The 25630-nt window shown below is 40.1% G+C and overlaps 1 long non-coding RNA gene across 2 annotated transcripts; it reads left to right on the plus strand.

Annotated features, from left to right (window-relative positions):
- Positions 1–15652: 15652 nt before the first annotated feature.
- Positions 15653–24866, plus strand: LOC103214490 (uncharacterized). 2 transcript variants are annotated; one of them, XR_012092591.1, is made up of 5 exons: positions 15653–19557; positions 20794–21493; positions 22292–22385; positions 23588–23660; positions 23956–24866. It is a non-coding gene; the product is annotated as an uncharacterized lncRNA (long non-coding RNA). The 2 variants fall into 2 exon arrangements; XR_005236453.2 differs by having other exon boundaries at positions 20794–22385.
- The last annotated feature ends 764 nt before the right edge of the window (positions 24867–25630 follow it).

The following is a 25630-nucleotide window of genomic DNA, read 5'->3' on the forward strand; positions in this document are numbered from 1 at the left end:
GTGAAAAATGGGATGCTTTTCTCCTTGCCCTCATCCTGGACACACTGGGTGTGAGATTGCTGTGAGGACATATAAAGTGTGGATCCCAGTGGATCTGCGTAGCTTGGAAAGGGTGGTTTTGGGGGCAAGTGGTGGCAGCTATAATACATTTATGAACAAACATGGCAGCGTGTTTCTGGCCTGGGTGTTCTGCTCCAAAGCATTTCTGCAGAGACCAATTCTTAGCAACAATTAAGTAAGCATTTTTTTCCTTCTTTTGCCAGCTGTGAAATGAAGGTGTTGGCTACCTTCTGGTTTCCTCTAAATTAGCATGCCACTCTCTTGGTTGCAGATATCATATATAAATCCTCTGTAGGTGCTTGTTCATTAGCTCCATGAAGTTTCTTTGGGTCTCTCTTCCCTTCCTTCTCTCAGAGTCTCCCTAATATAAGCTCCTCATGGTTCCTAACCCTTCAGGCATATCACTTTGTCTCATTGTCCTCTTGCCTGGTTTAGAGGTGGTAGCCTGATTTTGGAATTCTTAAGATACTACTGCAATGAACAGCCTCTACATTTTACTTCTTAGCAGTGACTCAGAGGTACCTCGCCCCAATCTCATCTTTGGTCCATAGAATGCAACAGCCTAGAGCTTTTCACCTTGTCCTGTATCCATGGAGAAAGCTGTGATTCTCCTAGGATGAGCTGATATTCAGAATGACTACAGCTTTCTGAATTGGAGGTGTAGGAGTAGGGGAAGATTGTGGGTGGATCTAAGGTAAGCATCTTTCCTTCTTACTCACAGGACACACAGCTAGCCTTGCTTTCGTCCAGGTATACAGCAGAAGAAGTCTGTGAATGTCATTTGCATCTCCTTGCTAAAGATAGGCAGCAAGTTCATATGCTGGCTCCTAGAAAGGAAATGTTGGGAAATGCCATAAAGAACTTTTTTGGGATTAGAAACTATTGAGAATGCTTGTCTCATTATTAAAAAGATTCTAGAACAGGACAGATCTAAGGAGATACATCTGATACTGGACTTTTTTTTTTTCTTTTCTTTTTTTGGAACACTCGGAGTCTTGCCCTGTCACCCCGGCTGGAGTGCGGTGGTGTGATCTTGGCTCACTGCAACCCCTGCCGGCCAGGTTCAAGCGATTCTCCTGCCTCAGCCTCCAGAGTAGCTGGGATTACAGGTGTCTTCCACCATGCCCAGCTAATTTTTGTATTTTCAGTAGAGACGGGGTCTCACCATGTTGGTTAGTCTGGTCTGGAACTCCTGACCTCAGGTGATCCACCCGCCTCAGCCTCCCAAAGTTCTGCGATTACACGCATGAGCCACTGCGCCAGGCCTGATCCTGGACTTTTAAAGTCATTCCTCTACCCCTAGACTTTCAGCTCCAGGGAAAGGACAGTGTCAAGGGCAAAGGCAGCAAAATCTAAGGGTTTTGGAGAGTGGTTGGCAGGGCCAACTTGGGGGGCCTGGCTCTGTAACTCTTTCTCATTTTTCAGGTGTCTCCTTAGCCCTTGGGAAGGCTTCTAGATGCCCAAATGCTGGGTTCTGTGTCCTCCCTCAGTGCCCCCTTAGCACACTGTGCCTACAATTCTGCCAGCACCTAGCACATCCCAGGCCCATGTTTGTGAGACCATAGAGTACTGAGTGCAGGGGCTGCTTCTTTTCCTGCATGTGCCTGCAGGTGTGTAATGTCACAGAGATATTACAGGCATTCAGTGGGGACTTGCTGAATGAGTAGATTAGGCAGCTCCTTTATAGCACAGGTGGTTCCAGCTCTGCCACCTCAAAATGTCTCCAAGGTAACTTGTGCCCGGATTGTGCCCATGGAGTATTAACTTTAGGGTTTACATTTTTCTCCCTAATTCCTACACAAAGTCTGTGAATGAACACAATACCTTCTCTTCATGAATTGATAAAGACCACCCTTGTCCTAGTTCCTAGCAAAGGCACATCTTCGGTGAGTGTTATTTCCCTTTTGATGATAAGCAGACAACCCTGGAAGAAGTGGCATTTTACACTGTTCAACAGGAATTAGATAAAAATCTGGAGAAATTTGTGGAGCAGATTGTTGTACCAGGAGAGAGCACATAGAGAATTAAGTAAGTTAATATTTGAAAAGCACATAGTCAACACTAAGTCTTTTTAAATGGAGAAACAAAGTGCTACTGCTGTTATTATTAGACACTAAAACATTATGCAGACTAGAACATTATTGCTTAAACTACCAAAGTTCTGATATTTCAAAAAGAAAATGTTTTACATTTTGGAAGTCTCCAAAATATAACATGGAAGTACTTTTGGCTTGAGGTTTATTCTATTTAACACCTTTCAATAGGGCAACATCTGGATGTTATCAAGGCTTGGCAAGATGAGATGCCAAAATTACAAATTCTGGAAATGCTGTGCATTAGGCACTCTTGTTTTTGCTTGTAATTGCCTTAAAGATATAAAAGAGCCTGATTGTAATAACTCCCCTAGTGTAACTATTCTTCATTTCTATTCCACAAGAGAAGATAGCAGGAAGTAGTATCACTCTAAGGGTATGAGTAGGGAGAGAAGGAGCTAATCCTTAAATATGTGTGCCCTGCATCTCAAATAAGCCCTGAACAACGGTGCGAAAGGATTACGGGTAATCTTATATATATCCCTTAACCTATTAACTGGAATAATTGTTGCACTAAGATAAGGCACCCCTAAGTATTCCAGGCTAGGTGGCCCTAGGTCAGAAAGCATTTATTATTTATTTCCTGAAGTCCTGTTCTCCAGTGATAGGGACGGAAATTTGGCAGACCGGGTCTCCCCTTGTCAAGCAAGTACAATGGTTGTTTCATTTTTAATCTGGATCCTTTGCCCTGACAGATAAATCTGAAGAGTGCTGTTAAGAATGTGATGAATTGGGCTTCTGGCGATGTCTATGGGAAAGGGAGCAAGATACAACAGCCTGGAACTACTTTCATTGCACACAATTGCAGGCCTTTAAAAATGAAATTGGTAGAGCCAACCATTTCCAAGAAGACTTAAGCAAGGAGAAAAGTTTGTCTCAAACATGCCCTGAATTCTCTCAGTGCACTTCGTCTCTCATTTCAGAGAATGTGTTGAGGGTCTTTGGATTAAGCTGGAACGATGGAAAACACTTGAATACTATTATGGCTGAGTTAGTTTTGCCCCTGGGTACCATGACATTTTGTGAGCAGAGAAATGGGTGCTTCTGTGTTACAGTTCAACAGCTCTAGTTGGAGGTGAGCTATGTAAAATAGAGAGGGTAAGACATGTCTGAGTCACTCTTGATACCATGTGGCCAGATACCATGCTGCCAAGCGTAAAGATAAGCGGCAGTTTAATCCTTATTTGAGTAATCTGACCTGAGGAGATAGCCAAACTGTGTGATTACCATTCTCAACTAGACTTTTGAGGTGGGCAGATCATCTGAGGTCAGGAGTTCAAGACCAGCCTGGCTAACATGGTGAAATCCTGTCTCTACTAAAAACACAAAAATTAGCCAGGCGTGGTGGTGAGCGCCTTTAATCCCAGTTACTCAGGAGGCTGAGGCATGAGAACCACTTGAACCCAGGAGGTGGAGGTTGCAGTGAGCCGAGATTGTGCCACTGCACTCCAGCCTGGGTGACAGAGAGACTCTGTTAAAAGAAAGAAAAGAAAGAAAGAACAAAAGTGGTAAGCAGTCAGGGTTTGGTCAGGAGACAGAAACCACAATAGTACACTCATGAGCTGCATAATGACATTTCTGTCCAACACAGACTGCTTATATGATGGTGGTCCCATAGGTTACAATAATGTGTTTTTACTGTACCTGTTCTGTGTTTAGGCATGTTTGGATATACAAATACTATTGTGTTACAATTACCTACCACATTCAGTACAGTAATATGCTGTACAGATTTGTAGCCTAGAAGCAACAGACTATGCCATATGGCTTAGGGTTGTTGTTAATAGGCTATGCTATCGTCTAGGTTTGTGTAAGTACATGCCATGATGTTCACACAATGATGAAATTGCCTAACAACACATTTCTCAGAACATATTTCCATCATTAAGTGAGACATGTCCAATAATTTGGACAGGGAAAACTTAATACCGCATAAAAATTAGGAACTAATTAAAAGGTATTACCTACTAAGAAGTACAAAGGGAATTATCAAGAAAACTGCGGTAAGACGCAGGAAGCAGTCACTAGGCATAGGGCTGAAAGACAGCATTCAGAGAAGGTATAACCTTGGAGGAAGTCCTTCCAGTTCAGTTTCAAAGCTGTGATTCATTTAATGTGGTCTAGTAGATGTCAGAGAAGTCCACTGAAGTGATGCAGGATGGGCTGCCGAGCAGGAAGCCACCTGTTATGGTGAGGGTGAAACTCTTTGGAGGGTTTGCGTCATCAGGTCTTCTCCATACCCCTACCAAGGGAGCTGCCGGTTGGCACAGAAGCAGCTCAGTGTTTTCTAAGAATAGAGCTGGAACCCGAAGAGAAGCCCCTTCCTCGTGCAGTGTCCCTCTAGCGCCCTCTACTGACAAGGACTAACATTGTGCCCGCTAATGAAATAAATTAGATCCAGCTCCCCTTATCATAATGTAGGGCAGAAAAGGGCATATGTGGGGCTCAGAGACAGTAAATTGGAACAGGCATAAGCGGTGAAGTAAAGGTTGTCTTAGAGAGGGGAGAGGAGGTTGGAGTGGGTGGAGCTGCGGATAAATTAGGATGAGACTGAGCGATGCACTGACCATGGTCCTGACGCGTGGCTGAAAGAGTGGAGATGGAACCAAGAGGGAATTAGAGGGATACTCAGGGGATAGAATAAACAGGTCTCTGTGGTAGATGAGCCAGAGATGGGCCAGAGGGAAGTGGCAGGGATGCACCCTAGGTTTGGTGGCTTTCATGTCTGAGAAAAATGGCAGGTTTGGGCTTCAGGGAAGATAATTAATTGTTTGGACTTGTCAATTTATGGTACCTGTAGACTATCCTAAAATTCAGAATTTCCTGGAAAAAGCACAACAGATTCAAATATTCAAGTATGTAGTGGGGCTGTAGAGTTCCACAATTGATACAAAACTCACATGCAAAGAAAAGGAATGAAAAACAAATTTTCACCTTAAGAAGAAATTCGGCCGGGCGCGGTGGCTCACGCCTGTAATCCCAGCACTCTGGAAGGCCGAGGCGGGCGGATCACGAAGTCAGGAGATCGAGACCATCTTGGCTAGCACGGTGAAACCCCGTCTCTACTAAAAAAAAAAAAAATACAAAAAGCCAGGCGTGGTGGTGGGCGCCTGTAGTCCCAGCTACTCGGGATGTCCAGGCAGGAGAATGGCCTGAACCCGGGAGGCAGAGTTTGCAGTGAGCTGAGATCCAGCCACTGCACTCCAGTGTGGGCGACACAGCGAGATTCCGAAAAAAAAAAAAAAAAAAAAAAAAAGAAGAAGAAGAAATTCAACAAAAATTCAACAAAATTTATTTTCAGAAATAAACTTTCTTCAAATTCATAAAAATCTAATGAATTTCCATTAAAGCTTGGAGCTGTAGTACTTTTTTATAATATGGGAAGTTGTAATTTAATTTTTTAAAAGATTGAGAGGTGCAATCTCACTATGTTGCCCAGGCTGGACTTGAACTCCTGGGCTCAAGGGATACTCCCATCAACTTCTGGAGTAGCTGGGATTACAGGTATGCACTGAAACTGTAATTTGAATAAAGATCACCATTAAAGTTCAGTGTATTTGTGCGTGTGTTTCTGTGTGGAGTCTTGTTGTTGTTTTGTAAGACAGAAACTTTTAAAGATCTGTATACAATTTCCAAGTGAATGAACTTTCTATATTAAACAGAGTAGAAAATATAATATTTGTATATGCTGTTACATTTTATTGCAGGCCAAAAGCTGGTTCACTCTTTCTGTCTCTATACACATATACCCAAAGGAAGGAGGTGGAGCTAATGGGCTGAGAAGTCAAAAAACAAAACAAAGCAAGTGTAATTTTTCCTTAGCACTCATTTCTCCAACCAGACATTATAGCACTTAGTTGTATTTTGTATTTTTCTGTTTTGTGTTCAGTTGCTTTCTGTATATAAGTCCTGCTTCCTCTTTCATACTTATTCCTAGAGGGCAGGACAGATTACCACATGCTATTTATTCTTCACAATTTAATAAGAACCTATCCATAAAGAATTCATTTTTATTGTTCAACATATGCTTACTAAGCATCATTCTGAGCCAACACATGCCTAGGTGATTCTTGGAACAAGCATGAAAAACACACAGTTCCTTTCCTTGAGGAACTCATGATTTAAATGAAGAAAAATGTAAAATGAGACCATTTTGATAAAATATATTTGGACGCTTACAGTGATCATCCATTCTTAATCAGACTCTTGAATTTTGAATGGATCTTTGAAATAAGGATCCAGGAAATACCATCCATTCTTTCCACCAAAGTTTGTGAGTTTACTGGGTATCAGACACCATGTGGGTTAATCAGAACTCCAGTAGTATTTGTATGCAAAAATTAAATGAGTGTTCCCATATTATATGGAATTGTACTGGAGAGAACATCATAACAGTCTAAAGCTTTATAAACTTGACAAGAATGCTGGGAAGAAATTTAATGAGTTAATCTTCCACAAAATGCTTTGAACAACATAAGTGATAATTATTATTATTAGCCCCAAGACCTTTTTCCTTTTTCCTTGCACTGTTAGATCCATCATAAAATTTCTTAACTTCAAGGGAAAGTATTGTTCTTTACATGAGCACTTTTTGTGAAGTCAAATGTTAATATATGCATTTATGGAAAAAACATATCTTTCATTGTTCTTTTTATCCTCCCTAGAGGGAAGACATTGTGTCATTTATCTATTCTGTAAGGTGCCTAGCAAAGCAATGTGCATTTTGTTACTCTATGTTGGCAATGGCTGGCTTGCCTTAAGAAGAAGCAAAAGGTATATTTAGAATCTTATCTGGGGCCAGGCATGGTGGCATGCACCTGTAGTCCCAGCTACTGGGGAGGCTGTGGTGGGAGGATCACCTGAGCCCCTGGGAAGTCAAGGCTGCAGTGAGCCGTGATCTCGCCACTGCACGCCAACCTGGGCAATGAAGCGAGACCCTGTCTCAAAACGAACAAAAAAAGCCAACAACAGAAAAAAAACAAAACAAAACCCAAAGAATCTTGGCTAGGACTACAAACTAGTGAGATTTTAAAATAACAGAACTTAGGTAAACTAAAAATATTTGCATTTTAAAGTGGTCACCAGGGGAGACTATAGAGTCTACAGTATCAGAGATCTGTCATCACTCCAAATATTTTGGTTCTTGTCATCTGGAATTGCTTTCAGAACCACTTGTGAAAACCATATTAAAAACTAGTGCCGTTACTTCATCTCATGTCTGATACACAGAAAAGAACATGAGAGACCAAAAGTGAAAAATATATCCAAAGGGAGTGCTCTGTGTTGGTGTGTGAAAGGCTCAGAAAGTCAATGAGCTAGAAACTCATTGAAATAATACGAAGCAAATCATTCTAATGCTATACACACCTACATAAACTTGAGAAAATTTCAAACACAAACATTGAAAGGTTTTAAAGCATTTTAAAATTTCAAATTTCTGTTATACTGGATCTCATGGGGGAAAAAAATCAAAATCATGTTTAAAAGACATTCCCTGAAGAAGGAAAGAAGGCAAACAGGGAGAATAACCTCCACAACCCCCCACCCCCAACACACACACACAATTCCTGTCTGCCCTCTTTCCAGGAGTCTAATAAAATGTTCTGAAAAACCAACTAACGACCACCCCCTCTCCCAGGTTGTTTCCTTCTTTCTTTCTTCCACCACAGGTGACAATAGTCAGAAATTTTTGGTTACTTTCCACCATTTTCTAATGAACCCGTTTGTTGTCTGGAAGAGGAAAAGAAAACTAGATAATGGGCAGCTGGAACATAGAGTTGGCTAGTCACAGGCTCTTATTCCTTTCCCTATCTCATACATCTTTTTAAGGCTTTTATTGGTTTGCTAATATTTCTGTAGCAAAGTACCACAAACTAGGTGGCTTCAACAACAGAAATTTATTGTCTCACTGTTCTGGAGGCCAGAAGTCCAAGATCAAGGTATTGGCAGGGTTGTTTTTTTTTTCTTAAGACATGAGGAAGAATCTGTTCCATGACTCTCTCCTAACTTCTGGTGGTTTGCTGGTAATCGTTGCTGTTTCTTGGCTTGTCGTCACATCACTTTGATCTCTGCCTTGATGTTCACTTGTTGTTTTTTCTGTGGGCATGTCTGCCTCCGGATTTCCCCTTTTGTTGGGGCACCAGTCATATCAGATTAAGGCAAACTATAATAATCTCATTTCAACTTAATTACCTTTGTAAGACTCTATCTCTAAATAAGGCCACATTCTGAAGTACTTGGGGTTAGCACTTCAACATGTAAATTTGTGGGGAACACAATTTGACCCATAACAGCCTAGAGTGAGGGTGCACAGAGAAATGAAAATGTGGGGAAAAAGAAAGCCTAACAGCTAGACTTTTTGCACCATGGCATATATAAACAGGAAGTCATTCTTCTCACTTTCATAAATTGTCATACCAATAAGGGTCTGAGCTAAGGCACCTTTTCATATCCATCTCAGATACATTTCTATAGCACTTTACTTGTACCTATCTATGACACTCATAATTTTCTACCTTGTACTGCAGCTTATTATGTGCATAATTTATTTCTCTTATCAAACTATAAACTTCTTGAAAGCAGTATCTAATCCATCTTTGTTTCTATTTCTTGACCTAGCACAGTACCTTGAACATGATCGGCATTCAATAAATTATCATTGAATCCATAAACGGCTGTCCAGACTTTATAGTTCAGAGTTCAAAAAGTATATAAACTCACTGTTAAGCACCATATTGGTCAGGATAAGTTAGATTGTACCACAGGATCAAACAACTCCAAATTCTTAGTGATTTAATACAATAAAATTTATTTTTTGCTGAAGCAAAAATCTTCTACAAATCCAGGGAGTTGCTTAAACTGTTCATCCTCCATGTGGAAGCAAAGTACCCTAGACAATTTCATCTTAGCATTAAGCAACCAGAAACTTGAAATGTCAATCTCAGGGACCTTTTCTTTTTCCCTAAAAAAGTATCCTATATTAGCGTTGTGTAGAGTATTTACTGAGCCCTTACGACGCACCAGGCAGTGTTGTAGATGCTGGGATCCAACAGTGAAAAAGACACAGTAGAGGCTACATTCCTGTGTAGAACAAGGATTAAAAAAAGGAGTGGCCAAATAAATGAGATATTTGCATACAATTATAAATGCCGTAAAGAAAGTAGAACAGGATAATATGGCACAAAATAACTTTCCTGTGATTTCAGTGCCAGTATGTTCTAAAAATCTTAGTCTTCTATTAGAAAATTAGTCATGGGAAAATTAATTCACACAAAATATTTAAGAAAAGAAAAATAATCTTAAAAATGGAAACACACACACTCTATTTCAGTTATCTATTGCTGTAGAATAAACCACCCTGAAACTTAGTGGTTTAAAAGAACAGTAATTGTACATTTTCTCATAATTCTGTGATTTGGGTAAAGCTTGGTGGGAAAACATCATCTGTGCTCCATATCTGTTTGGCTGGAATGTCCAGAATGTCTTTTATTCACATGACTATTGACTCAGTTGGATGTCTAAATTGTGGAGGCTATCTGAACATCTCTATCTCCATGTGTCTACTCCAAATGGCTAGCTTGGGCTTCCTCAAAGTATGGCAGCTGGGTTTCAAGATAGAGCATTCCAGGAAAATATGCTGGTGCCTCCCTGGTGCCTATCAATCCTTTGCTTGCATCACACTTACTGATGTCCCATAGACTAAAGGTAGTCACATGGTCAACCCTAGAGTCAACCTGGCAGAGAACTAAGATAAGAGAAATGGTTCATTGAGAGCTACCAAGATATCTGTTTATCACTGTTAACAATCTGGCCTCTAATACTTCTCATTCCTTCTGCAATACATTCTGCTTTTGCTGAGACCCCCATAATCTCATTCTATTACAGCATGAGATTTGGACTTGAAGTCTATAGTCTCATCATCTAAATCAGTCCCAGGTGAAGGATGAGGCTTCTTAGGTATAATCACTTTTGATTTGAATACTTGTGAACTGAAGAGATGAAGAGATAAGTTATATTCCCCCTCGTGCCCATAACCGTCAACATATAATGGTGAAGCAAAGACTGAAAAATGGCAATAAAAGGTTCCATTCAAAAAGGGGGAAATGTGAGAAGTATAGCAGTCACCAATCTTTAGCAACCTGCAATCTAGCTGGTACACATTTTCAGATCTTAGGGCCTAGTTCTGATATCTGGAAGTGATTCTCCATGGCTCAAGCTTACAGTGGAATGATTTTCAGTCTTCATCTTGCTCATAGAAGGTTGAGAGCATAGAGGCTTCTTTTTATTTTGAAATGCTTCTGTCTCTTTTAGTTCAATCTGGTAATGTTTGTGCTAGTACAATTTTCTTTAAAACTTTGTTGGTTTCTTATGTATCTTATCAGGGGTTAATTTCATTAGACAAAAGTTATACTCACAAAGCTCTTTAAAACCAATCTCTTCTTAATCTTGCCGGCAAGTCAGAGTGCTATGGGATAATACCTTTAATATTTTTAGAAGATCTTTATTTCTTTTCTTTTTTTTTTTGTTAGCTGAGAGAGTTTGAGACAATTTGTGAGGATTCCTAGAAGCCCCTTCTTCTATCCAAGGGAATTTACGGGTCAGAGCCCTAAATCTTTCTGAGATCTCACAAACAGTATCCTTGATTTCATCTTTACTTTGAGTCCCTATTTTATTGGTATTGTCCTGGATTTGATATGAGGCAAGTTTTTACTTTGAGAATATTTTTCCAAGGAACACTGGGGATGATAATTTATTATTGAATCCCAAAGCCTTTGCATTTTCTTCAAATTCTGCTTGCAAACAGAATAGCTAATTCTTTAGTTCGTCTTACACTTCCTGAAACTTAACTTAGGCAACTAAAAGATGCAAGGTGCTATTTTAAAAATCCTGTATGGATATCTTCATAGCTGGATTCACAAGTTAATTAGGTGTCTTTTCTATTTTGCATATTACTGTTGGTGACAGTTTTGCTAATGAATCTACCCATCCATAACTTGGGTTTTCTTTTCTCCAGCTTTCAGAAAGCAATTTCCTTTCTGCTCTTTTAACTAACATTAAGTGTCTTCTTGAGATTTATCAGATCTCCACCTATTCCACAATTCCAAATCCCACATGTTTTAGCTTTTTGTTGTAGCAGTACTCCATTTTGGGCATCAATTTCTAACTTCCAAGTTACTTCAGGGACTGTTTTACGAATTGTTCTGCCAGTACATGATTCAAGTTTTCTTTTCTCCAGTGTCTGATAGCTGTTTTACCACTGCCCTTCCATTCTTCACTAATACAAAATTCAAACAAAAATCTCTTTTAAGTTATATCCTTAGGGGAATAAATACACATTTAATTTGGTCCCCTATATCTTCTGGATCATCATTTTCAGCACTGTAAAGTCATAATTGCAGTTATTAAAATTTCTCAATTGCCAAAGATTCAATTTTCTTAGAAAGATTGCAATTAACAATTGCCTGTCTTTCCCTCCCTCCCTCCCTCCCTCTCTTCCTTCCTTCCTTCCTTCTTTCCTTCCTTCCTTTTCCTCCCTCCCTCCCTCCTTCCTTTTTCTCCCTCCCTCCCTCTGTCCCTCCCTCTCTCTCTTCTCTTTCTCCCCTCCCTCCCTTCCTTCCATCCCTTCCCCTCCTTCCTTCCTTCCTTCCTTCTTTCCTTCCTTCCTTCCTTCCTTCCTTCCTTCCTTCCTTCCTTGCTTCCTTCCTTCCTTCCTTCTTTCCTTCCTTCCTTCCTTCCTCCTTTTCTTTTATGCTGGTACCTAGTATTTGGCTTTAGGGTGCAGAAGTAAATACATTTTTTTCTTGCATGATACTTACTGTCTAGTAAGAAACTTACTTGTCATTTATCCTAAAACATATGTTAACCAGAAAACCTATTTTGGTTATTGGATAATCCAAGGGAAAATTTCAAAGTAAACAAAACTTGTCTTTGGCTTACCTCACTTCACCTGTTGGCAAAAATTTCTCCACTTTTGGAAATCTAGTCACTGAGATCTACTGTTTTTATGTTTTTCCTAGGAAGCCTTTGTCCTTTGCTTGATTTCTTCCAGAACGGGCCTCAGAATCTATCCATAGTTTTCCTACTTTTCTTTACAAAAATACATACATATCTCTACCTTCTTCTTTGATTTCCCCAGGGCCTTGGTCTTGACTAAATTTTACCAAGATTTTTTTTTTTCCCCCAGTAATGTGATATTGGGTCATCATTGCTTTCTCTGATAAAATGGTAACATTTAGACAGATTTTTTTTTCTGGAGATGAAACATGCCAACCTAAAGAATGTCTAAAATTTTGACTGGGCATATGAAGAAGATATGTAGGGGTAAACTGGCCTTTCAGGCCTCCTTAAGTTGCTGTGGCAACTCCATGTGGCTTCTGTCTCTCCTCCTGGGATTCTCCATATGACCAGGCCCTTGTGCTGGAGAAGGCATGCTTTCAAGTGTGGATAGAACCAGTGGCTGTGCAATTAAATTTTTCCAATTTATTTTCAGGCCAGAGAGGTTTGCAATGTAGGTCTGGCTTTACACCCTTACTTAAGAAAACATCTTATGGCTCCTCAAGGATCTGAAGGAACCTAATTAGCCACATAGTAAAATCTGTACTTCATGGCCACCAGGACTTTGTCAGCAAGTGTAAGTAACTTTGTGACCAGCATTTGCTTTTCACATTTACTTGAAATAAATCTATGTTATCTCTTCTGTGTATTTAAGATCCAAAGAAAAAGATTTCTGACCCCACTCCTTGTTTCCCTGGTACCATTTTCTTTCATAATTGTTTATGATGTAGTCTGCTGCAGCTGGTCCGGACATCAGAGGAGATCACAAGACAGGGAGTATGACCCTCTGGCAGGGTTTTCAGCTGTTTGCCCACATTGGGATTTTTTTTGTTGTTGTTTTTGAGACGGAGTCTAGCTTTGTCACCCAGGTTGGAGTGCAGAAGCGGGATCTCTGCTCACTGCAACTTCCGCCTCCTGGGTTCTAGCGATTCTCATGTGTCAGGCTCCCCAGCAGCTGGGACTACAGCTAATTGTGTGCACCACCATGCCCAGCTAATTTTTTGTATTTTTAGTAGAGACTAGGTTTCACCATGTTGACCAGGATGGTCTTGATCTCTTGATCTCGTGATCCACCTGCCTGGGCCTCCTAAAGTGCTGGGATTACAGGTGTGAGCCACCACACTTGGCCTGGGATTTTGGTCTGTGAGGATTAAGTGAGGTGTCAGGATCCAAGGAAGACAGCTGGGCTGAGGGGGATGCTCCCGAGCCTGCTCCCAGGAAGGAAGTGGCCAGAAGCTGCTGCCGCCAGACTCTGCCTCTTGCTGCTTGTGGGACCTGTTGGGTTTGGAAACAAATAAATTTCTAAAATGTGGAATGTTCTCAAGTGAAGAGAAGAATGGGAAAAGCTCACTTAATCTCTTCCATGACAGTTTCTTTGTTTTTTGTTGTTGTCTTGAGACAGACAGGGTCTTGCTTTCTTACCCAGGCTGGAGTGCAGTGGCACAATTACGGCTCACTACAGCCTCGATGTACTGTGCTAAGGCAATCTTCCCACCTCAGCCTTCTGAGTAGCTGGGACTACACGCATGTGCCACCACACCTGGCTAATTTTTTTTAATTTTATTTTTTGTAAAACCAAGGTCTAACTATATTGCCCAGGTTGGTCTCAAACTCCTGGGATCAAGCGATCTGGGTCCCGTCTTGGCCTCCTAAAGTGCTTGAATTACAGGAGGGAGCCACTGCCCGCAGTCTTCAATGACAGTTTATCTTCAAATATAAAATGCAGATAGTAACATCTGCCCAGCCTTCCCAAAGATGAATTATATTTATGGTTCTGACCATACTGGGGAAGAATATGTTCATAATTTCTGAGAGAGTTTCTATAAACCAAAACAAAAATATGTTCCTGCAGGGAGGAGCAGACCTCTCTGACTTTCTGACTCAGCTTGATTTCCCGTTGGTGGGCAAGTAAAATTGCTTTTCTGTGCTTCTTTGAGAGCAAGTTGAAACCCAGACAGGGAGGGACATTCCTTTGTACATTTACTGCTACCTGGAAGAATTTTCTTTTTCTTTCTTATAGGAATAAAAATAGAATCTAAAAATGTTCCCTTTCTTTAGGGGTAGTTAGGTGTGAAACAGCTTAAAACCATCATTTAAAAAGTTATGACAAAGCTACTTCTTTTTTCAGAGAGGAAAGGTATAATCCCATTATCTTTGTGTGGTTATCAGCACCATTTGAAATTCCAATTAGTGCAGCTAATCACCATGGGCTCCTCTAGTACTTAGCTGGCAAATAGCTAAGTCTAATTAATATTTTGGAGTGGTAGGTAAATGACATTTATTTTACTCCTGTAGGCACGTTTGGTAAGTAAAGTTCTGATTTGGGGCTTGTTTCATTGCGAATGGACAATTTATAAAGAGGAACAACAACAACAAAATTCTGTGTGAAACTAACAAAATAAAATCCTAAGCGATCTTATGCAATCTAAAAGGAACTAAAGATCCTAGAGAGAAAGGTAGTCTACTCACTGTCCAGTCAAAGACATACTTCTCATTCACTTATTGTTAAAAAAAAACTATAAAATAGGAGAGGAATTATTCATTCAAATTCAGATTTGTAAAGAGATACATTACCATTTGACCCTTTAACAATGATTCGTTTGATTAGAAACAGGATAGAATATTATATTACTAATAACTTGGACCTCTGAGCTTTTTAATGCAAAGGACTTAGAGCCTGTGATCTCTGGCATGTCCATTATAATAACCTGGCTGATCTCCATGCAAAATGATACCTTTCCTGTGGCCAGGTAAGCATTTTATTTATTTGTCTATTTTTAATTAATTAATTAATTGTTTGGAGGGAGAGTCTCACTCTGTCACTCAGGCTGGAGTGCAGTGGTACAATCTCAGCTCACTGTAACTTCTGCCTCCTGGGTTCAAGCAATTCTCCTGTCTCGGCCTCCTGAGTAGCTGGGATTAAAGGTGCCTGCCAGCATACCTGGCTAATTTTTGTATTTTTAGTAGAGATGGGGTTGCACCATGTTGGCCAGGCTGGTCTTGAACCCGTGACCTCAAGTAATCCACCCACCTCAGCCTCCAAAAGTGCTGTGATTACAGGCATGAGCCACCACGCCCGGCCCCAGTAGGCATTTTAAACTGGAACTTGACTGAGGGACAATCCCTGTTCTTCCATGTAGAAATTCTCTGTTAGGAACACCCACTACCCGTCAATTCAGAGTTTCACCATCTCCTGTCCTAGTGAGGTCCTGGAGTTGATTTAGATGAGGGTCAGCACTTCCAAATCTCATGTTCTCACATTTCAAAACCAATCATGCTTTCCCAACAGTTCCCCAAAGTCTTAACTCATTTCAGCATTAATCCAAAAATACATAGTCCAAAGTCTCCTCTGAGACAAGGGAAGTCCCTTCCACCTATGAGCCTGTAAGATCAAAAGCAAGAGGTATTGGGTAAATACAGCCCTTTCAAATGAGAGAAACTGGCCAAAACGAAGGGGCTACAGGCCACACACAAGTCCAAAATCCAGCGAGGCAGTCAAATTTTAAAGCTCCAAAATGATATCCTTTGACTCCAGGTCTCACAACCAGGTCATGCTGAAGCTACAGCCCAAGCTCTACATTGGCCCCTTTCAGCCATGGCTGGAGTGGGTGGGACACAGGGCACCAAGGTCCCTAGGCTGCACACAGCATGGGCACCCTGGGCCTGGCCTGGGAAACCACTTTTTCATTCTGGGCCCCTGGACCTGTGATGGGTGGGGCTGCCGTGAAGTTCTCTGACATGGCCTGGAGACATTTTCTCCATGGTCTTGGGGATTAACATTAGATTCCTTATGCAAATTTCTGCAGCCAGCTTGAATTTCTCCCCAGAAAATGGGTTTTTCTTTTCTATTGCGTTGTCAGCTGCAAATTTTCCAAGTTTTTAATGCTCTGCTTCCCTTATAAAACTGAATGCCTTTAACAGCACCCAAGTCACCTCTTGAATTCTTTGCTACTTAGAAATTTCTTCTGCCAGATACCCTAAATCATCATTCTGAAGTTCAAAGTCCCACAAATCTCTAGGGCAGGGGCAAAATGCCACCAATCCCTTTGCTAAAACATAACAAGAGTCACCCTTGTTCCAGTTCCTAAAAAGTTCCTCATCTCCATCTGAGACCACCTCAGCCTGGACCTTATTGTTCATATCACTATTAGCACGTTTGTCAAAGCCATTCAACAAATCTCTAGGATGTTCCAAACTTTCCGACATTTTCTCATCTTCTTCTGAGCCTTTCAAACTGTTCCAACCTCTGCCTGTTACCCAGTTCCAAAGTCATTTCCACATTTTCGGGTATCTTTTCAGCAACATCACAATTCTGGCACCAATATACTGTATTAGATTGTTTTCACACTGCTGATAAAGACATACCTGAAACTGGGAACAAAAAGAGGGTTAATTGGACTTACATTTCCATATGGCTGGGGAGGCCTCAGAATCATGGCGAGAGAAAAAAGGCACTTCCTAAATGGCAGTGGCAAGAGAAAAATGAGGAAGAAGCAAAAGCAGAAACTCCTGATAAACCCATCAGATCTTGTGAGACTTATTCACTATCACAAGAATAGCATGGGAAAGACCAATCCTCATGATTCAATTACCTCCCCTTCGGTTCTTCCCACAACACGTGGGAATTTTGGGAGATACAATTCAAGTTGATATTTGGGTGGGGACACAGCAAAACCATATCATTGGGTCTGCATTTCTTTTAAGGCTGTTTCTCTATAGGCCTGGGGGATTCCTATGCACATGTCCTAGAGTAACATGTTTATAATTAAACAGTTGCTTTGTTCTCCTCCCTTGAAAAAAGTCCATATTTGCAGAGAGTACCAGAGTTTCTAAACCAGAAAAGGCTGTAGAGAGGATAATTAGTCTCAAAGAGTTGCAAATTTCTGTGGTTTTGAGCACAAGCCTTTGGCTGGGTGTTGGTCTGGGAACAGGGGATGCTTATTTTTAAGACACAAATTCAGTGTTTAATTTTTGGGAATATGAAAGAGTAGAATGTTTACTGGGGAAGGGATTTGAAACCTTTTGTAGGCATTTTGAGTTTTGCAGATAAAGGCAATCTACACTGCTGTTCTTAGGCAAAGTAGTTCTGCAAGCAGCTCTCACAGGACTAAAGAGCCGCTCCCCAATGTGTAGCCATTATTCTGTATAATTATGGATATTTTCCCTTCCAAAAATATTTTTTTTCTAGAAGCTGCTGTTTCAAAGGCTTTCAATTCTGTGTGTCATTATCAAATAATCTTTTTTGTACTCGGGTGTTTATTATTGGATTGCAACAACGATAAAGCTCTAGGGGTTTTTGTCTCCTTTGGTATGCTAATTAGTCAGTTTCCTTTTGATCTTTTTCTCACTGAAAAGAGTGAAAAGCTATCTCGGTGAGGAATCTTAGTGCTGTACATTCATTTCCTCATCTCCATAATCTGAGGATCAGAGGAAGACAACAATTTTACTGCTGAATGAGAGCTACTAGAGGCTTTAGTTGGAGCTCACTGCTGCCAAATAGTCCCACTGGCACCTGACCTGGAGTTGGGCACCAAGGAGGAAGACGCAAAGGGGGAAAAAGGCACAAATATTTTATGTAGCAGAGTGAGCTCAGTTGCTTTTATTTTTTCTTGAAGCATTCAATCCATGCAAATCTATGTCATTTTGCCTAATTTTTGACTTTTAGATTTATTTATCCTATTGATATATTTTCAGTGACAACAACTGAATACTTAGTTGGAAGAAAATGGCCTGAATAGTGTGAAGAAATATGCTGCCAACAAAATCCGTTGGAGGATAAACTGCCTTTCAAAAGACACAGTAAATTCACATATGCAGAGTAACAGGGGAAAATGCCATGGCTCTTATGGGCTGGAGGCACATGTATTAGATTATGTTTGGGAATGCATGGGAAGAAGTAAGTTAGTAGATTCTTCATTTGATTGTTTATTGGTCTACTGTGGTTGTGAAGATTTACCTTTTTAGTAAGATCTAAGGACTTAGGACACAGTCTGGGAAGTTGAGTGGGAAATTTCATCATTAATATCATCACTTAACATCTATTCAGAATGCACTAAAAGGGCAGCATTGCATTACAAGGACCAAGCAAGTTGATATTTAAATACTACTGTCACAGGCCTACACCCAGCCCCTACAGATACACATTCACAAACATATGCACACATTTTTGGTTAAGCTACAGGAAATCACTGTTTTTGCAAGTAAAAAGTATTTTCAGATGGTTCAATGGAACACAATTTACTGTTTGGGAGGTGTGATCAGGGTAATCAAGTTTTATTTATTTATTTTTTAAAAAGTGCTCATACATCCAAAAGAGTATTGCCTCCTTTAAAACTGTACCAGGTGGTCTAATTCCAAATATACTGCCATGGCTGTGGACATTTTTAGAATAGTCTTAAACCTGAAGTGTTTCATTTCCTCAATGTTTAGAAACCCTTCGAAGATGGGTTTGAATTTTGGAAATAAAGGAAAGCCATCAAAATCACCTCTTGTATGTAAAAACACTTTATACTGTATAAAACTGCTGAATGAGAACTACTATTTTGAGTGTTCTTTTAAATAAGCAAAATTTGAATGCAATGGTTTCCTTAGGTGCCATAGCAACCACCAGTGCCTTACAATTTTTGACTCAAAAGATACTTTGAGGTCATCTGGTTGAACAATCCTTAAACTTTATCAAACTTAAAAATTCTCAGAGGAATTACAAGCGCAGTTTTGAGCACCTTGCCATGAAGATTCTGATTTATTAGACTTAGAAATGACCTGGAAATATATGCTTTTACTAAGTTTGTCAGGTGATTCCAATGCAGGAGGTGGTCAACCATACTTGGAATGGCTGCTCTTATCTATAGAGATAGATGCTGAAATTCAGTGACCCGCTGGGAATTATTCCACTACACAGAAGCTGGTCCAGAGCAGAATGCCAGGCTCCCGGATTCCCAGGAAAGCCTTCAGAAGGGACTTCTTGGCTTTGAAACATAATCTGGTACTTAACAGATATGTGGCATCCAACCATTTTTAAAACCATTTTTAAAGCCCATGTTTTCTCATATGTAAAATGAGGATAATTCTGATATGAGGCTCACAATGTTGTGTCCTGCAAATTGCTTACAATAGTGTCTGGTAGATAGTAATTGCTCAATAAACATCACTCACTCTACGTTTATCTAAAGAATTTTATTATGGCTCTTTGTATTTATTTCCTTTTCTGTACTTGTCAATTTTTATGATTTCTCCTCTGCACTTTCACCCTCCTTCTTTTTACAGGCATCTCATCTTGACATTCCTTCCCCATGACTTTGATCCCACCTTGATTCCTGGTACTGCCACTAGACTAGAGAGTCACTGAAAGGTAACCATCAGTTATAATAACTCTTTGGAATCCTCCCTGAGAGGAACAGCTGGGTCTTTTCACATTTTGTCTTTATGCCCAATTAACCTCTAACTACAGCCCTACTGGGTTGTTATTTAAAAAATTCCTCAGCTAGTGTGCAGAGATTGAAGGTATCAGCACAGAAATTCTCTCTTTATGCCAGATGAGTAGAGGGCAAAGAGCAGGATATAGAGAAAAGCAGCCAGCACAGCTGGTGGCATCTGCACTTGCCCACAGGCTCTTCAGACCTGGCTCTGAAGCCAGAGGCACTAATGATGGTGCCAGAGGGAGAAAGGCAGCATGAGGCATACATGCAAGGTGCCAATGAAGCACTTGCATCTCTTCCCCATCTGTTCCCATCACCCGCACCCCTTCCCATTTGCTCACAAATAAATAGGCAATGGGCAACCAAATGCTGCCTGAGCTACCTGATGCTGTTAATTACTATGACTGCTTAGAGCCAATTATCTCCACAAAAGCAAAACATCTTCATGTAGCATTCCAAATGGAAACTATTTCGTCTGGGGCAGAGACAAATTGAACACTGTGGCTTAGTTCAAGCTAAAAGGGCTCTTCTTTGGCATAGATGTCAAAGACCTATTTGTTGTCTTTTTGTTTCTTTTAATTTTTGTTGTAGCTTTGCAGATGCCACAACTACTAAAAATATAGCAGGCATGATTGGGGTGTGATACTCTGTATAGATAGATTTATATGTGTCTTTTAATCTTTATATATATATATATATATATATAATATGTACATGTAACACACACAAACAATAGATGCAGAATGTATATTGTCACTTTTCCAAATCTGATCTTGTTCTTAGTTTGAATATGGTATTTCTCTATTCATTCAGTCTCTCTCAATCTCAACTTGGCTAAAGAGTGTCATGTAAACTTATGCAGAACCTCTATGTAACACAATTGTGCATCTATTCATTCAAACTTTGTTGGAAATCTAGTCTAGGACTTCATTTATTTAGTACAAATGATTAGACAAAAACTTTGAGTTAACTCTCTTATCTTTAGTATAAGTGAAATGATGCTTACATAAGACAAATGAGGTGTAAATCTGAAATAATTATCTGATTTTCTGGTCAAAACATTTCAACTAAGGAAAAAGTTAGGCTATGAAAAAGTTAGGTTACATATTTTCTGCTACTCTGATTAGTATCATTGGACAATTTCTCAGCTCTCCCCTCTTTGTTCATAGGTACAAGCTGAGTCATTTCTCTCCCATGTCACTGTTGGAAGAAACAAAGATAATTTGTATGGAAAGTAATGTGCATGATTTCAGTCTCCTGTAAATGAAGGAAGCTTCCACAATGAAGTCAAGCACCTGGAGGAGAAGGATGCTGATAAATGCATCGCTCAGCATGGACACACTTGGGAAAGGCCGAATTTCCTTGGGCATCCTTCTAATTTCCCCTTGGTTTCTCTAAAGGAGAGGACCACATGTCATGGAAAACATCCACATATTGACTCATCCTGGATAAAGTTCATGTGAACTAGAGAGTTTTGCCATATTCATCCAGTCATTCATTCATTTGCCGTGGGGATGCAGTGGAGTTTCAAGTGTAGCTAAGGTGAAATCCATGGGAAAAACAGTTTTTATTCACTCCCTGGAGTTAGAGAAGCCATACCGAGAAACTTCGAGGCCTACGAAGCGCTGCTTTTAACAGTCCCAATTTTGTGATGATAGCATACTTTTCTGAGATTTAAAAATATCAAGATTATTTTTGATAATGCCTGCCAGTTATCCTTAATATTTAGCAGACATTTGGATGTGTGTGGTAGTATGTGCTAGTATCAAACGAGACTTCGATTTATAGGACTTGATTGCTACTAGATAGTGAGCACAACATCCAACTGGTGACTGAGCTGAAGCTTACTAGGTACCCTCATTTCATCATGTGAGTACCAGGTAACAGGTATTCTGAAAAGGATCTCTCTTCACTGAGCTCCCTCCCAGCTTGTTAATTGTGTGTGTGTGTGTGTGTGTGTGTGTGAGAAAAGAGAGAGAGAGAGAATATGTATGGGTGACTATGTATGTGAACATGAGTGAGTTTGTGCATAATGGGTGTGAACGTGCATATTATGTGAGTGTACATGGGGGTGCCTGTGTGTGTGAATGTCTGTCTTCAGAATGTTCATAATGTAGATCATCATAGGTCTCTTGATGCCCTGCAGAGAACTGAGAGACTCTTCTGGAGAAAGTTATTCAAATTATAGAGCCGTTGAGTAATTCTAGTAACCCAGCACATTCCTAAATGTACTTTTGAAAAGGGGTTTATTGAATAGAAATAGACCCTTTTCAATAAGCTTTAGGTTCTATCATACTATGAGGCAACATTTGGACAGTGTCCATGGTAATCTGTGCAGCAGTCCATGCTGCATTCATTTTAAATTGGTCTTTTTAAGAATAGCATTAAATGGCTGCTCATAAACAGGACTGAGCAATTTCTGAGTGGGAGAAGATTCCTCAGTTCTTTACCCATGTGATCTGTAACACTGATGTGGGTGTAGAACATTTCTGCACAGAATATCATTATACGTCACATGGGGATATTTTAGAATAAATATTTTCATTTTTTTTCCTCAAGAAAAAAATGTGTTTATTGCTAAAATCCTTTTGGAAAATGAACCAAAAGGATAGATTATTGTTTTCCATTTTTCTTACAAAATTATTCTCTGAATTGTCCCCATTCCAGCTCCTTTTAGGTGTCGTGACATCAAAGGCTGATTTCATAATGGCTATGTTCTTGTGTGCTTCCCTAATTTCAGACTGGGTCTTCATGACATACCGTGAGTGCAACTCTGTTAGATGTCTTTTTAATTTAAGTATCTGGAGACTTAATTTTTTTTTCTTCTTAGCTACTTAGACTTATTCAACAGGCATTTATTAAGAAAATTTTGGGTCATCTATAATGACAGGTTCTGGGGAGAAAATGATGAGTATAATCTAGGGCCCTCAAGGTGCTCTCGGAGTGGTGGGGGAGGAATTCTCTAAGAAAGAGCCTAATTAAGTGAGATGACAACACAAGGGAGTTCTTTTCATGGCATTATGGAAGCTTTACAGAAGAAATGATACATGAGCTGAGGCCTGAATGATGGATATGAATTTGTCATGTGACAGAGTATTGTAGGAGGGGAGTGAGAAAACATTCCAGGTTAAGTCCTGGATGTATAAAAAGAAACCCAACTATCGAATTTCCATTTTCAGAGCTAAGTAGTCACAGTTCAAGACCTATTTATTATTTTTCCTCCTTTCTCAGTCACTGTCCTAGTCTTGCCATTTTCTCTCCTCTCCTCTGCCTGATTCTCTTCCAAAATCTTCTGAATCAAGCACTTCACTCACTATAAAAATATAAAACATCCAGCCTAACGAAGAGCAACTCTCTCCTGCCTTGAGTTTATTATGCTGCCTTCTCTGTCTAGGACAACCGGATTTCTTGGTTTAGAACTTTTTTGGCAGTAGGGTGAGGGGGAAGATTGGCGGCCAAAATGATGCTTTATGTTCCCCAAAGCTACCCCAGCCTCTGTGTAACATAACAACCCAGAAAAAGGAAAAACCCTCCACTCCCATAGGAAAGACAAATAATTTGGGCTGCCAGCTGTTCTTGCTAGAGCTGATCCTAGGCTGTTTAACTTCAAGAGGCTCACTTTAAGTCAAGTCTAGTTTGAAATTGGTCTCCATTTGCTTTTTATTTCATGCTTTGAATTGTGAGTCATTGGGGTTTAAGTGCCCTTTAGATTTCTTAAAATGGGCAAGCCATAAAACCAGACCAAAACAAAAAAACAAAAGAACACAACCCCTCCCCCCCCCCCCCCACCGAAAGCGCCTTGTCTGATTTGCAACACACTTAGCCTTTTGTGGAGCAAAATGTGCTACGTTTGTAAACAGCAAGTGAAGATTTATTGAAGTTAGGTACCGAAGGCATCAGCAAGGGGCTAGAGCAAATATTCTTCTGAAAGCATCAACCATATTCCGTTCTGTTTCATACTAGGTGGGACTGTATATCTGCAAAGGTCAGAAAACAGCTTCCCTTCAGGCTCATATGAAATGCTTAAAGATGTCAGGTAGTACCAGTTTTACTTATAATGTTACACAGCAAACAGCGCCAAATTGTGGTTTAATTCCTGCATGTGTGTTCTTGATTCATGTTGATTTATGTAGAGCAAAGATTCAGTTTATGACCCCTGAGATGATCTATTCTTGTACTAACACCTGTTTTGTCCTTTGTGTTGCATAAATGATAATCTCCTTTTTGTCTAAGAGATAATTTTTCTATATGGTGTGAGAATAGAATTCTTTCTATCCTTTTGGTTCTTGAGAACTTTCATGTTTTTTCCTCTGTTTTCTTTAATTCCATAGTGTAATATAAGCACAGGAAGTGTGGTGTGCAAACTCTGGACTGATTAATACTATTTACTGTGATACTACTTCTGGTCATTGCTGCAGAAATGAGATACATCAGACCCTACCTGAAAAGAAGCATCTGGAGCCACTGGCTTCCATTGTCTTCCATGCTTTTGATTTCGTATTTGCTGGTGTACAAAGATTCTGTGATTGGGTAGACAATTCAGGTTAGTTTTACAAATATTTATCAAATGTATATGCAAGACTCTGTATTAGGTGTGTGGGGGCTGGGGAAGTGGAGGCAATAGCATTATGGCCAAAGATAAACAAGAATCTGTCTTTGTCTACAAGAATCTTAACATTTCGAAGGGGAAATGCTGACTTATAAACAAGAAGGAATGAAAATACTTTTATAGTAGAAGCATAAGCACAGTGCTCTGGCAACCTAGAGAAAAGGAAAGCTTTAGAAAGGCCAATTTCTTTTGAGCTGTAAAAATCCTTACAAACTGGAACTCATTACTTCTAGCTTGATATATATTCTCTGGGGCTGTAATATGAATAGATCCAGCTTCATTTCACATGTATATTTCAAAATTGCCTCTGGTTTTGGATATTTGTGGCAAAGCATTTTATAGACTGTGCTGGTTTCAAAGGCAGGTAGTATGTAGTTAAATAGTTATGAGAAGGCAAAGTAGTTTAGAAAAACCAACTTTTTAAAGTCTCCTTTGTTTGGATGACTTTATCTTATATGCTGTCTCAGACATCAATACTTTCAACTGTGGCTCAGAAGTTTTGCTCATCCATTAATTTCCCTTCTTATTAAAGATTGTATTTTCTTAACCTGGAATACATGGATGAGCTTTAGGGAACCTATGTATTCATTGTAAGTATATGCAAAAGATCTCTCTGTGTACATTTTTCTTTTTTCTTTTGACATAGAGTTTTGCTCTGTTGCCCAGACTGGAGTACAGTGACCTGATCTCAGCTCACTGCAACCTCTATCTCCCAGGTTCAAGTGATTCTCCTGCCTCAGTCTCTTGAGTAACTGGGATTACAGGGACCAGCCACCATGCCCTGCTAATTTTAGTTTTTGTGTGTGTATTTTTAGTAGAGACAGGGTTTCACCATGTTGGCCAGGCTGCTCTTGAACTCCTGACCTCAATTGGTCTGCCTGCCTCAGTCTCCCAGTGTGCTGGGATTACAGGTGTGAGCCACCATGCCCGGCTTGCTATTATTATTTTATTATTATTATTTTTGAGACTGAGTCTCCCTCTGTTGCCCAAGCTGGTGTGCAGTGGTGCAATCTCTGCTCACTGCAACCTCTGCCTCCCAGGTTCAAGCAATTCTCATGCCTCAGCCTGTCGAGTAGCTGGGATTACAGGCGCCTGCCACCACATCCAGCTAATTTTTGTATTTTTAGTAGCGATAGGGTTTCACCATGTTGGCTAGGCTGGTCTCGAACTCCTGACCTCAAGTGATTCTACCGCCTTGGTCTCCCAAAGTGCTGGAATTACAGGCATCAGCCACCATGTCTGGACCTCTCCTCTGGAGAGCACATTCTCTTCATCGGATTCTCAAAAACACTCAGGAACCATATGATGTAAAACTACCGTATGTTTTCCCTTCGTAATTTTATTCACTCTCATTATCTCAATACTTACTAATTGTTGATGACTTTAAACCTGTATTT

This window comes from Chlorocebus sabaeus, chromosome 3 (assembly GCF_047675955.1).
Source record: "Chlorocebus sabaeus isolate Y175 chromosome 3, mChlSab1.0.hap1, whole genome shotgun sequence".
Lineage (NCBI taxonomy): Eukaryota > Metazoa > Chordata > Mammalia > Primates > Cercopithecidae > Chlorocebus > Chlorocebus sabaeus.